The sequence below is a fragment of the Haemaphysalis longicornis genome, unplaced genomic scaffold (assembly GCF_048455015.1).
Source record: "Haemaphysalis longicornis isolate Haplotype H1 unplaced genomic scaffold, Haemaphysalis longicornis Haplotype H1 scaffold_1, whole genome shotgun sequence".
In the NCBI taxonomy this organism is placed as follows: domain Eukaryota; kingdom Metazoa; phylum Arthropoda; class Arachnida; order Ixodida; family Ixodidae; genus Haemaphysalis; species Haemaphysalis longicornis.
This window is the reverse complement of record NW_027526203.1, coordinates 331907817-331920591: the sequence shown is the minus strand read 5'-3', so window position 1 is coordinate 331920591 and position 12775 is coordinate 331907817. Positions and strand designations below refer to the sequence as shown.

Genomic DNA, 12775 nt, shown 5'->3' with positions numbered 1-12775 from the left:
TGAACGTTGCCAGGGTCAAGTTACAATATTAGTGTCTTCAAAAACTGCAGAGCACTTGAAATGGCGAAAGTGAACCGGAAAGTGAAGGGGTGGGTTACCAGAGGCTGGCAGTGGTTGTTTATGCTCTCGCAGGCGTGTGTCGATACAACGCGAGCTTTTCCCGCTGTGCACTTTTCCACAGGTAAGGCACGATAGGTAAACGGAGCCAACCACACATACGACGAATGACAAAACGCAATTTACAGTACCACGAACGTTGAACCAACGTTTTACCCTTATCCTAAACATCCGACAAATGTTAGTTTTCATGACGCTGAGACAACAAAACTATTCTTCCGTGTCACGTGGCCCCATGTTTAAAGCCATGCGGCAACTTGTGCGCGGGGCGCCACAACCAGGAATTTGTTTTGCCTGTTTGGTGATTAAGCCGTTTGGGCAGCTCGATCGATCTTGTACCTTGACCAACCTTGGTAGCTTCCCCGTTGGGCTGCTAACGACGTGGATCGGGTAACCGACCTGCTTTCGGCCACTTACAGAGGTACAGCGTAGTTATTCATTATTTGGGAGTGCTTGCCAAATGCATCCAAATTCATACTAATTCTGCGCCTGTTCTTTCAGCTGTCGATTCGTTATTATTTATATTTAACCCAATGACGGAGCTTTAAGAGTACAGTTCCTGCATCATTACTTGCCGGTCAACCTGCGATTCACTGAACAAGACAATGCCATCCAAAAATTTCAAATGGCTAAAATATTTTCTATTTACCAGCACCCCCGGCTCCTCCCAATCAAGCACCCGAATACCCCATCTAGGCAGGATACAAATAACCCTGAGAGATGGTGTCTCCTTGTCATGGCGGTGTCTTTTTATGAAGGGTTATCCTTCCCGGGCATTCCTCATTATATCTGCAAGAGCTCTGTGTGTTTAATCCACACTTTGACCTCTCAGTTCTTCCAGTACTGCGACAGTGTCGACTGAATCAAGGGCTTTGTTGCAATCTATAAATGTCATTTAAAGGAATTAATTGTACTCCACGGATTTCTCCATTACTTGGTTGATGGCGTGAATGTGATCCAAAGTTGAGTAGCCCTTCCTAACTCCTAACTGCTATAGTTTGTTGGGAGACGAGGGTGTCACTTTTGTGGTTAACTTACCTTATTAAACTACTTTTGTACAACAGTGTAGGCTGCCGGGTCCGCAATTCCTAAGCTATTAAATATCTCCCTTCATGTAGACTAGAGTTAGGTTGGCATTTTTCGAGAATAGGGGCACCATTTACGTCTGAAGGCATCCTGAGAATAATTTTTCGAGATTTTCTAGTGCATTTATGCTCCTCACAATCCTGTGATTACTGCTATTCATATTGCTCGGTCGAGTTCCTGAATTAATTGGCACTTGAAGTGAATTCGTTTTCTTGTTTAGCTTCACATTTTGGGCTCTTTCGTGTTCATATCTTATTTTTCTGTTTTCGAAAGAAGGTATTCTTTATATGAAGCCGTTGGAACTGTGTTGGACGATGTTCTCAAGGCATGGGAGCAGCCGGAATTTATCATTTGTATACTCTGCATGCACCAACTGGTCGGCTCAAATTTTAAAACAGTTTTTCTCGGTGGAAGCTCATACCGCGAGGGAGGAGCAGCGAAGGTATATTAACGTAAACAGGCAATGACTGTGAAGTCGAGGAACACGAAAAAACCGCGTATTTTTGTCCTGCGCGGCACGATCACGACATGCATGTCCCAACCGTACCGCGACGGATACCAACCTTCGTGTTGGTATCCGTCGTGTTGGCCTGGCTTGCCAGGCCACCATACGAAGCCAAAAATAAACTCTTTCCGGCTCTAGAAAACTCTTGATTGAAAATGTCTGAATCTCTCAAGCGTAACTGAACCAGATAAAAAAAATGCTGCTTCTTGGGTAAAATGCATGGAAGGCAATAAATAAATATTACCCTGAAGTTTTGCAAAACAAACGCAAGTTCATATTTTGTCCTCCCCCTCCCCCGTTTTATTTGCCGAAAAATAAGCATCATTTTAGGAATTCGCGGTCCCTGATGACCACACGGGCAAGTGAATTGAGTGACAGCCACTGCCGAAAAAGCCGCCACTAGCAGAAGTTCGAATAGGCACTACCCAAAATCTGTTACCACCCCTTTCCCTCGGCACGGAGCGTGGAGACATTTTTGAATGGCGCTATCGCGTGTGTTTGTCCACAACCGCATCTCAGAGATGGGAAAGTTGTTTTCCCATTTGCTCAAACCCTGCAGCGCATATGAGAGGGGACGATGAGGGTCGACCAGCAACACAAGGCATCGTGTGTGGTTGTCGCCCCCTCTCGACCTTCCCTACGCGCCGCATATTTTGCGCCAAAGGACGCAGCGTAAGCAGTGGAGAAGTGGCGCGGAATAAACCCACGTTGTCCACATATCTATCTTCTTGGTGGGAGGTGGAGGGAGTATCAATGCTTATAATATAGAAGTCCGATTGCCATCTTCGTGAAAGCACGTGCCAGGTCGCCCTACGACTTCGTGCCACGATCGCGACCTCATGTAACTTCCAACAGTTACATTTGCATCTCGGTCATGCGTGCAGTCCCGCGCGCGCTCTATCCGTGTCGCCAATCTTTCCCGATCAAGCGTGCCAAGCCGTTGCCCGCTGACACGAGTGCGTTGGTGGACCGTTTCACGCGCGACTGCGGTTCGTTCTGCGCAAGGCGGAGCGGGGTCGCGGCAGTCAGGCAGACCACGGTCGACGCCGTCGTGTCAGCCGACATACGTGAACTCGGCCGACAGGCCTTGCCTTTTATCTACCTCTTTGTCTTTGTTTTCCTGTAGGCCGACGTTGAACGTGTTACGTAATGAGGAAAAAATCAATTACTGACCTCAATTCTTGCACGATCGCTGACAACTCATCGAGCCGAAGTTCAGGCGTGACAAGCGGCTTATAACCTTAAGATGTAACGACAACAAAAGGGCGGCTGTATCAACAACGCGGGTACTGATCTTGCGAAACTCGTTGAATAATGCGCTCATGCAAGCCTCTGACGGACGCCGCCAGGAATTCCCTCAAGGATGTGCTTATTTTAGGACGTGTGGGGCAAAACTGGTTAACGCGCTGTTGCGTGGAGCGTAAGCGATCCTGGTAACTTGGACTCCTCATTCAGTTTTGAGAACCTGCACATTACATGTACGAGCAACGGTAATGGAAACTGCCGGAGGCTGACGGCAGTCAACACGACCATTGCTCTTACATGCACGATGCTTTTTTTTTTTTAAATTCTTCCATCCCAGAAGACACTTAGCGGGGTTGACTTACAGCAACATTGCAGCTTTAGGCCCGAATGCGCATCACAAGCTACCCTGGCAAAAAAAAAACATAACGTCTGATTAATGCTACGATAAATTATCATTCGGCTGAAATAACAAACCCGGGAAGTCGCTTGGACAGCGAGGGGTGCACAACCTCCAGCGACTGTATTGCCTCCAACGCGGGCCGTACTTACCGGTGCAGCGCGTCTGATTTGGCCGCATCCAAAACTTCCGCGTTTCCGGAGCGCTGATTCCCAGCGAAGTCGCAGGGCCAGACGGGCAGGTTCGCGGTGCCTTCAGTGGCGGCGGCGGCGAATCCGGTGGACGGACATGCTGCCGTCTCTTCAACGCGGGCACAGCACCGCCTGTTGTTCTCGTCCACCGCGGGCCCGGGTCAACAGAAAACTTGGTATGCAGGAGGAAATCCGGTGAAGAAGAAACTCGCGCAAAACTGTACGCACTTTCTTCTTTCTGGCAAGCTTCTCGAGGCCAGCGGCGGCGCCCTCCTTCGGCCGGTATGGTGGCTACTCGCGTCGAAGCCACATGAACGCGCCGAGCCCTCTCCTTCTTCCCAAACCTGTTTCTTCAGGTGAGCCGCGGCGACCAAGGAATTCCTGCCCTCGCTTCCAGCTGTCCGTCGCGATGAGGAGGAAACGGGGGGAAGCCGTGCGCGCTAGGCTTCCCCCAGCTAGACCGCTAGACCACTCCCTGGTCAAGGAGCGCTGTGAATAGTAGGCGATTCACTGTCCCATTGACCTATTGTTCGATCACCCACGATGGGAGCGAGAACGTGTGCTGCAGCCATATCGTGAGGCGTCGCTGAGACAGGGCTTCGTCTATGTCAGGGAAGTTAAAAAATGCGGCATTTACCTCTTCTAGGAGACCTTCACGGAACGATTACGGCCTTGCAAACGTAAACACTACAAGAAGCCCTCTGGAAGCTTGACGACGTCATTGCGTAGGTCTGTTTTTTTTTTTTTTAATGCAGAAAAATTCGGATGCTTAAAGAATAATTGATCGATTGTGGGGTTTAACGCGCCGACGCAGCGCAGGCGATGAGGCGCGCCGTAGTGGAGGGCTCCGGATTAATTTTGACCACCTGGGGATCTTTATCGTGCGCCGAAATCTCGTACACACGGGCGTTTTTGCTTTTCGCCTCCACCAGAAAAGCGGCCGCCGCGGCCGGGAATCGAACCCGCGACCTCGTGCTCAGCAGCGCAACGCCGTAGCCACTGAGCCACCGCGGCGGGTGGCTCAGTGGCTACGGGTGCTTAAAGAATAAACAACAGTTTTAGTCAGAACAGTTGTTCTGTATATTGGCTGTCAACCGTTGTCTTCTCTTGCGCAGTTGTGACCTTGCCGTTGTGGTGCCTTTGCAGCCGCCATCCAAGCAGTGTCGGTGGGAGGCCGACTCAGCGCATTGATATAATCGGACATTAAATCAATGCGTAACATTGATTTAACATGCCGTCTTCACTTTCTTTCTTTTAAAAATCTGCACCTGTTTGAACAATAACAAATTACCCACCACATTCTCCCTTTTGCATTCCTTGACTTTCTTGACTGCCTACCCTTATATATATATATATATATATATATATATATATATATATATATATATATATATATATATATATATATATATATATATATATATATATATATATATATATATATATATATATATATATATATGAATACTTACTGCATACTCTTCCCTTTCTTTTGAAACCGCGGTTGTCCAGTTTACCGCATTGTCTGAACTTGCAGCCCGCGCGACATACGTTGACCCGTCATGGTGCAACCTTGAACGCTGCTTTGTTAACACGACCCCTTTCTCTCTGTCGCTCCCCCCCCCCCCCCCCTTTTTTTTTTTGTTGTAACATAGGCGTAGCCCGACTGTATGCGTACTCTCCTTTTCCGAAACATTTTCCGCTCCTTCTCACAGTTTTCTGCAAACCTATATAAGACATGTGTTCCAAATGTTTGCGACAGCAAAATCATGTAACTTTACTCTGATGAAGGCAAGTCCCGTTGCCGCTACGTAAGTAAACCTTGTTTGTTATTGTTCTTGCTGTGTATCCGACTCTTTACTTATACTATTTCTGCGCGCTTTGTGAGTTTTATCTTTCTCTCTCTCTCTCTCTCTCTCTATATATATATATATATATATATATATATATATATATATATATATATATATATGAAAAATATATATATGAAAAATATATATATGAAAAGCGTACCGGCCACCTTTTCACCCAGCTGCAATGTCGGCGTAGAGACTACATGAAGCCACCCCAAGAGAAACGACTCTGCGATTTTTTTTTCTTACTTAATGCGACCGATGGCCTTCTGTAAAAAAAAACTACAGCATTTCCCCATAGACCGGTTGGTCCACCGAAAAGCTCTGATAAGATCTCTGGACACACGGCGCGTAGGTGAAACCGGGCTTACATTGTGTCAAAACGGCTACTTGAAAATCGCGAAAAAGGAACGGTTCTGGATAAGACAATACACACATCGATCATGAAAAAGGAAAAAGGAGTATGTATACCTTTACTTCATAAACCACGTATCGCTATACATTTAGATCGTTCGTAGAAGCGTTTACTTAGTGCGCGAGAAATCGTCGCATGGGTTCGTTCTTTTTTTGCGATTTCAGTCTTGATTTCAGTCTTTCAGGGGTTGATGATCGATTTGATGCACTTTCAGCGAAGGTTGGACGCACTTTTACCTTTCGCGCTTCGCCCATCTTTCTTCAGGAAGGGACGGTAATATTTGTTGTACCGATTGGGTGCTAACATGGAGTTACCACGCTTCTAAGTCTCTTGAAATTATTAAAGCGAAGCTTTCTAGGCCTTACTGATGCGTCCGGCGCATGGCAAAACGCACCGAAGGAAAGCCAACTTTACACAAGCGCCACAAGAAAAAAAAAACGCTTCCCGTGGTTGGAATCGAACCTGGGTCCCTCACGTCATGAAGCCGGCGTCTATCCGATTGCGCTATCCTGACACGGCGAAAACAGTTTAAATTTTAAAGCGAAGCTTTCTTTGCCTCACTTATATCGACCCCTCAGGAAAGCCAACTTTTTCTGACGATGATGAGGATCGTGGCTGAAGTGAAAGATGGTTGAAACGCGAAGCTTTCTCAGTTCAAAAGCCAGACTCTTCAAAGACCAAAGCCAAAGACAAAAATAGAAATCGTTACGCCCAAAATACACTGCAGAAAAGCCAACTTACGCAATGGGTTTCCACATAGACGCATCAAGCGCAGGCGCCCAGTCAACACTATCCGTGACCCATCCTCCCGAATGAGTACGTGCCGATCAATTCAAAAGCATCATCATCGTCATTGTCAGTGTCCAAACTCAGACGACAACGACTGAATCGCTTACGACATTGGCCTTTGATTCGACTCGATTTGCGGCGGAAGAAAGCTTCCAGTTTCAACCATCTTTGTGGTTTGACGAAGAGGCCTTGATTTTTGTTTCTTTGTTTGAGTGAATACAGCATGAAGGGAAAAATGTGATTGAGTAAGTTCTTTCTGTTTTGCCGGCCTATGCTAACAACATGGACAAAAATTAGCAGTCGCTTAGCTCGGCTATGCCAGGTTATACGTAGCGTGAGCTAAGGTTCAGCTGGTACTTTTAGCTTTCCTGGTTGTCTAGGATTAGCTTGATTATCATGCTTACTGCTGCTTCAATGACACACACGCGGTATACGCATTATGTGACATGTATATTTATCAAGCGGCTCCGGCGCAGCGTCTCCGATCACCCCAAAGCTAAGCTGGTTCCACAGGCGCACGCCGGTGTTGCTGCGACGCACGAGCCATCGGTTCCACACCCGGCCACCCCTCGCATGATCAAGTGGATCGGGCCGCCACGTGCGGAACGGAAGTCAGCGAAAACGCTGGGCGCGTGGGGTGTGTGAGAGACGCCGGGCAGCGAGCAACGTTCTGTGCGCCGTGTGACGTCACTGCTCCTCGCGCATGCGCAGCACGGCTCTCCAGGAGCCACGCGAAACTAATCAACCTCGGCCATTGTAGCCCACGCTACAAAAAAATTTGGCGCCCGTTGGTGGAGGCCACAGGCCGCCGAATTCATGTGTGGACAGTGGATGCCTTCAGTGAGTCCTTCCCTGCTAATTTAAGTTCGAAAATTTTGATAAACAAGTCAACGTCACCATTCACGGGTGGACCGCACCCCGTATTCAATTTTAGCAAGACATGACTATTCCGCCGCCTTCAAGCGCATGATTAACGGCATCCCTTCACCGCCATAGAACTGCACACGAAGTGGTCACTCCCTATGCGTCGACTTTTGACTTCGCACAGGATGATCATTCTTCTCCAGTATGCGTCTCGGCTTTAGCATTGAATCAACGCCGAGGATGCTGTCCCTGTACACCAAAAGCCATATCGTGTGTCACCTTCGGAGCGTGAAATAATTAATAACCAGGCATAAGGAATGCTGAGAAAAAAGGTGATTCGCGAGTCGTCAACCCCCTCAGCCAAGCCAGCCATCTTGGTTAATTAAAAGTACGATTCATGAAAATTTCTGTAGATCATTGTTGCGTATGGTATACCCTGTAAATAAAAAGTCGTATACCCCTACCGCGCATAGATGATGCCATCTACTGCCTTCATGCCGCTTGATACTTCTCCGCTAGAGATCTCCGGTCAGGATATTGGCAAGTCCCGATAAATCCGTCCATCGCAGAAAAAACACCCCCATTACACCAGACGGCCTCATGGAATTTAACGCCATACGTTTTTGGTTGGGCAAAGCACTTACTACATTTGGATCAATTCTGCGTGGCCTGAAAGTGCAATGTTTGCATCTATTGTTTAGGGGACATTATCATCTATGGCACGAAATTTAACGCGCATAAAAAGTGCCTCGTTATTGTTCTCATCCGGATTAAAAAAGCGGGGTTGACTTTGAGTTCGAAGAAATGTCACCTCCGGGAATGTGAGGCCGGTTGTGATGGATTGCTCGTTTGTAAGAACGGCATTTGTCCTGCCTCCCCCCCCCCCCCCCCCCCCCTGAAATTTCAGCAGTTAGGGACTTCGGCACAAAACGTTCCTTGAAAGATCTGAGAAGAGTTTTGAGGCTTTATTTTTATTTTCAATGGTTTTTTGAAGGTTTTGCCCGACTCACCCCCTGACTTGCTTGATTCAGAAATGGACACCCTTTTTGTGGACACCAGAATTTCAGCTCTCCTTTCAGCAGCTCAAGTTTTTGCCCCCTTCTAGCCCAGTTCGTCATCACTCCGATTCGATTGCCCCTGGCGAACTTCACACCGACACCAATGGAGTGGAATTTGGAGTATACTCACCCAGCTTCGTGATGCGGCCCAGCATGTTACCGCTAATGTCAGCCGATCGCCAACAAAAGTCGAACGCAAATATACTGATACAGAAATCTCACTACTATTTTTGCCGTTCAAATGTTTCTTCCATACCTATTGTATGCGTGCCACTTCTACGTCATCGCGGACCACCCTTACTGTGTGGCTGGTAGGTCTGCGTGAACCCATCGGCCGAAGAGGTCGTTGGGCCTTGCGTTTATAAGAGTACGACTTTCCTGTGTCGTATACAAGTGCCGACGCCAACAGACTGCCGTAGATTACTTGTCACACCTTCTATAGCATGTTTCAAAGCAACCGTGGGACGACGACCACTCTGGTGACTGGCACCTATGTCCACTGTAGTCCTGCAGACGTCCCGATTGATACCTGGGATAGTGTGGTGAAACACATTTTGATCCAATCTACGTTTTTCTTCGTTGTTCGAAGTCATCCTCAAGAAATCGCTTGCTGCAAACCAAAGCACATTTCTTCGACGGTTATTTTGGCCGTTCAGTTATTGATTCCAGATTGCCGCTTGTTCAATGAAGTAGTGCAAGCTTATCGCCGCTTCCGGTGAGTACAGTGGAAACTGAAAAGCACACATGTGCACATAACCAAATAATTGACATGACGCGTGCACACACCGCACGTCCACACGCTACCCTCTGCGCGGAACCTGCCGCAGAGAGTTAATACGTTAACATACTTACTGACTAGCAGCGCGACGCTGTCGCCACCTATTGGCCTATGTTGCGGCGAATAGATATTGGCGGCGAAATCTTAAAGGGGTGCTCTCTGACTCCTGACGTCAGCCTGCATGTTGACTCGCACTGCTGTCGCCTGCTACACTTCGATTGAGCGCGGCTGCAGTTCCTGTGCTCGGACGAGCCCTTTTTGACGCGTGATGGCATTATTTGCGAAAGAGATTTAGCTTCAGTTCAAATACATTGTGACCTTCTGATGACTTTATATGGCCTAAATCTGTATACGCTAACAAATACATTAGCCGCACATCAGGGCTAGTTGTCTATTTAGCTTATTTGCGAGTCGAATGCTCAGAGCTGCCTATTAAATATTCAGACTCCGTAGGCTTAACTTAAGTATTTTTTCAATGCTATCAAGACGACGCAACAGCCTCTAATACTGCTCAACAAGCAGCGAATGCCAACAATTGCATAGCGCAGAAGTTTTTTTGTTTCCTTGTTGATTTGAATCAGGTGAAGGTTACTTCTGTGCCAAGTACGTTTTTCGTTTGCATTTTTATGCCTTCATAAAAGCCTTTGTTGGAGGTTTAGGGAGTGCGGAGCTTCAGGCAGCATAGTGAATTCGCTTCGAAAACTTTATTTTTTTTTTTTCAGATGCAAATTCACGGAGAAGGGTTGTGACACGTCACCGCGCAACAACACAGTGACCGTTGTCCACGGTACTCGGAGGCTGCTTTTGGCCACTAGATTTCTGTTGCAGGCAACGGGGACCTAAACGACAGGCTCTTTCAACTTGCCTGGTTATGACACCATTAAAGGCTTCAAATACTCTCGAACAAGTTTTCGACATACTACCCCTGTCGGTTACCCAAACAATAGGAATCTAAATAGATAAATGAATATGTACAAAGACTTTCTTGTGGGATCTTCCCGCTTATCCAACCTTTGCAGGCGTTAATAACAAGCCGTTGCCACAGCTGTTAGGAGGTTTATTGAACTGACTCTATAGTACTTTTGCTCTGTTGGGTGCAGTTTCATTATAGCGCATGTTTAAATCTGTGGTAGATCTCAATGCGGGCTGTCATAGATCTACCGCAAAATTTACCTCTTGGTCTGAAAATACAGTTCTTGACAGCCTTTTTTATTTGACTTCATTCAAATATGTTTATTTTTATTGAACAAGATCGCTTTTATTAAAAAGATGGCAACATCATTTAGCGTAACTAAGTTTTGACGGTGCATCGCCAGAAAAAGTAGACATCGAACTCCGCGCTGACTATTCTACAACAGCTTGCTTAAATTAAGGACACATTGTTTAATGCAAAAAGAGGCTCTACTATTTTAAAGTTTATTTCCTATTGTGTGCACCAATAAATATCGGGTTAGGCTGAAACTACGATTGTTTTGTGGACGAGTCGGTTGTGGCAGCCGTGCCCTGTGCGCTCACAGCCGCTGACTTTCAACCGACCATGCGTCCGGTACGGGCTCGAGCCCTAAGCTTAGCCTCAATAAACTCCCGTCCTACTTAGAAGCCAGTTATAAAACTTGCATGCACCAGAAAACAGGAGGCTATATTGAGTCTAACTAACATTACTTGCAACCCTAGTGCATGCACGCACATGAGGTGGCAAAGCAAGAGCATGTGATATAATATTTTCGGTCTTTCCACGGCGTTTCAAAAAAAAAAAAAACTTTTACACTGTATTTGGAAATGAACTGGGAATCGTAGTACCTCCTGGCAGAGCCCACAAACCTTTGCGAAAAGAAAGCCTACAATTCTTTTACTCTTGCATTTTCTCGGTGGTCGGACGTTAGCAGATAGCCGATTCTCTTTGTTTCAAAGTCAGCTGGATGCAGGAACCGAGGCCCGGCATACCCGTAGCAATGAGCAGCTTTGACGTTTTACGCATCGCATGCGACATCCTGCGAAGCAGGCGATGCTTCTTCCCCGGAGGGTTAAGAGCGAAACAGCCGTTTTTTACTGTACACCTTTAAACTGTTCACGTAATTTGAAGGGTTGTATTATGATAAACATACAATTGTAAGAAGAAAAGGCGACAAATGCCGAAACCCAGGATCTTCAGTGTAACGCTTTCCAAACTGAGCTATTTCGGCGGGGTCAGATGTAATAGGTGTTTTCACGAGCACTGCTATGACGGTGAACGAGTGATATCAAATAAGTGTATGGAGAAGAAAAATGAAACACGTGCTGAATCCCGGGATCGAACCAGGGACCTTTAGATTTTCAGTCTAACGCTCTCCCAACTGAACTATTTCAGCATGTGAGAGCGCATAAGTGTGTTTATGAGGACGGCTTCGCCGCCGAACCAGTGAAATAAAATGAAGCCGACTGAGAAAAATCATAACGATGACGATGGTTGACCGCGAAGCTTTCTCGTGATGGATCCTTTCGTTGGCCAATCCCACACTGCGAGGATGTGTTTCTTGGAGGTACGCACCACTTTTCTAGAATACCCACAGCAACTCTCGAGTGTGCACTCCGTAGGCCTAACGTTCGGGTTTCGGGTGTACAGTGCCAATCCGCACCTGCTGCTTGGGGTTTGCTCCACCCGCGTCGAAATGGAGCAGTCGGATGAACGGGTCACGGGAAGCGTGTCTTTTCTTTCACTTCATCCCACGATCATTCATAATCATCGTCAGAGAAAGCTGGCTTTCGTGCAGAGCGTATTAGAGTACAACGGCATCAGTGAGGACACTAAAGCTTCGATTTAAAAATTCGGGAATGCGCTCCGTACAGATGGTTGCCCACCGGAGCTGTGACGAGTTGCAGGCGAGTTCGTTCCCGTTTCTGCTCGCGGCCTCTCTCGTCGTAAGCCGCCTGCTGTACGGGAATACGTTTGACGCGCGACCTGCTCATTTCGGATTAACGTGCGGCCAGTGTTTTGCTATTGCCACGTTGGCGCTGCTCCGCCCGCACCGCCCCACTGGGTTAAGGCGCTGGGCTTCTCAGACCTGACGATCCAGCAGAGCGTCACGGGGGCAGCAGCCAAGGTCGCCGGCCAGCTGACGCTACCGGTCACCACGGCACCCTAAGGGCCAATTTGTTTAGTTGATAAAGTTTATCTCTCTCTCGCTCTCTAAGTTTAGTTGAGCCAGTTAACTAAGCAGGATGCTCGACCGCAAATTATAAACAAACGTGGTCCAGTTTTTGGACCGCGCCCACCATCGCTGGTCATCCTTCTTCACAGAGTGGAAGGGCACCGAATTTTCGTTTGTAAACAATAATATTTGGGGAGGGGGGGGGGGGGGGGGGAGCCACGAGACGCGGTCGCAGACGAACAAGGGGCGCAACAATAAGCAGGCGTTTGGGAAGAGAGAAGAGTCATTTACTGCAGCGAAAGAATCCGAACTTACGCCGACGACGTTACCGTGTGGGCCGAGTGAAATG

At 47.4% G+C, this 12775-nt stretch overlaps 1 protein-coding gene and 1 non-coding gene across 2 annotated transcripts in view; both read right to left on the bottom strand.

Annotated features, from left to right (window-relative positions):
• The window catches only part of Cad87a (cadherin 87A), a 71979-nt gene extending 68145 nt beyond the window's left edge, over window positions 1-3834 (bottom strand). The window contains exon 1 of the mRNA XM_077683509.1: window positions 3503-3834. The gene's annotated coding sequence lies outside the window, so the exon portion shown is untranslated. The remainder of the gene's footprint in view (window positions 1-3502) is intronic.
• Window positions 3835-11573: 7739 nt separating this feature from the next.
• Trnaf-gaa (transfer RNA phenylalanine (anticodon GAA)) lies at window positions 11574-11646 on the bottom strand. Its single transcript has one exon. It is a non-coding gene; the product is annotated as a tRNA-Phe (tRNA).
• Between the last annotated feature and the right edge of the window lie 1129 nt (window positions 11647-12775).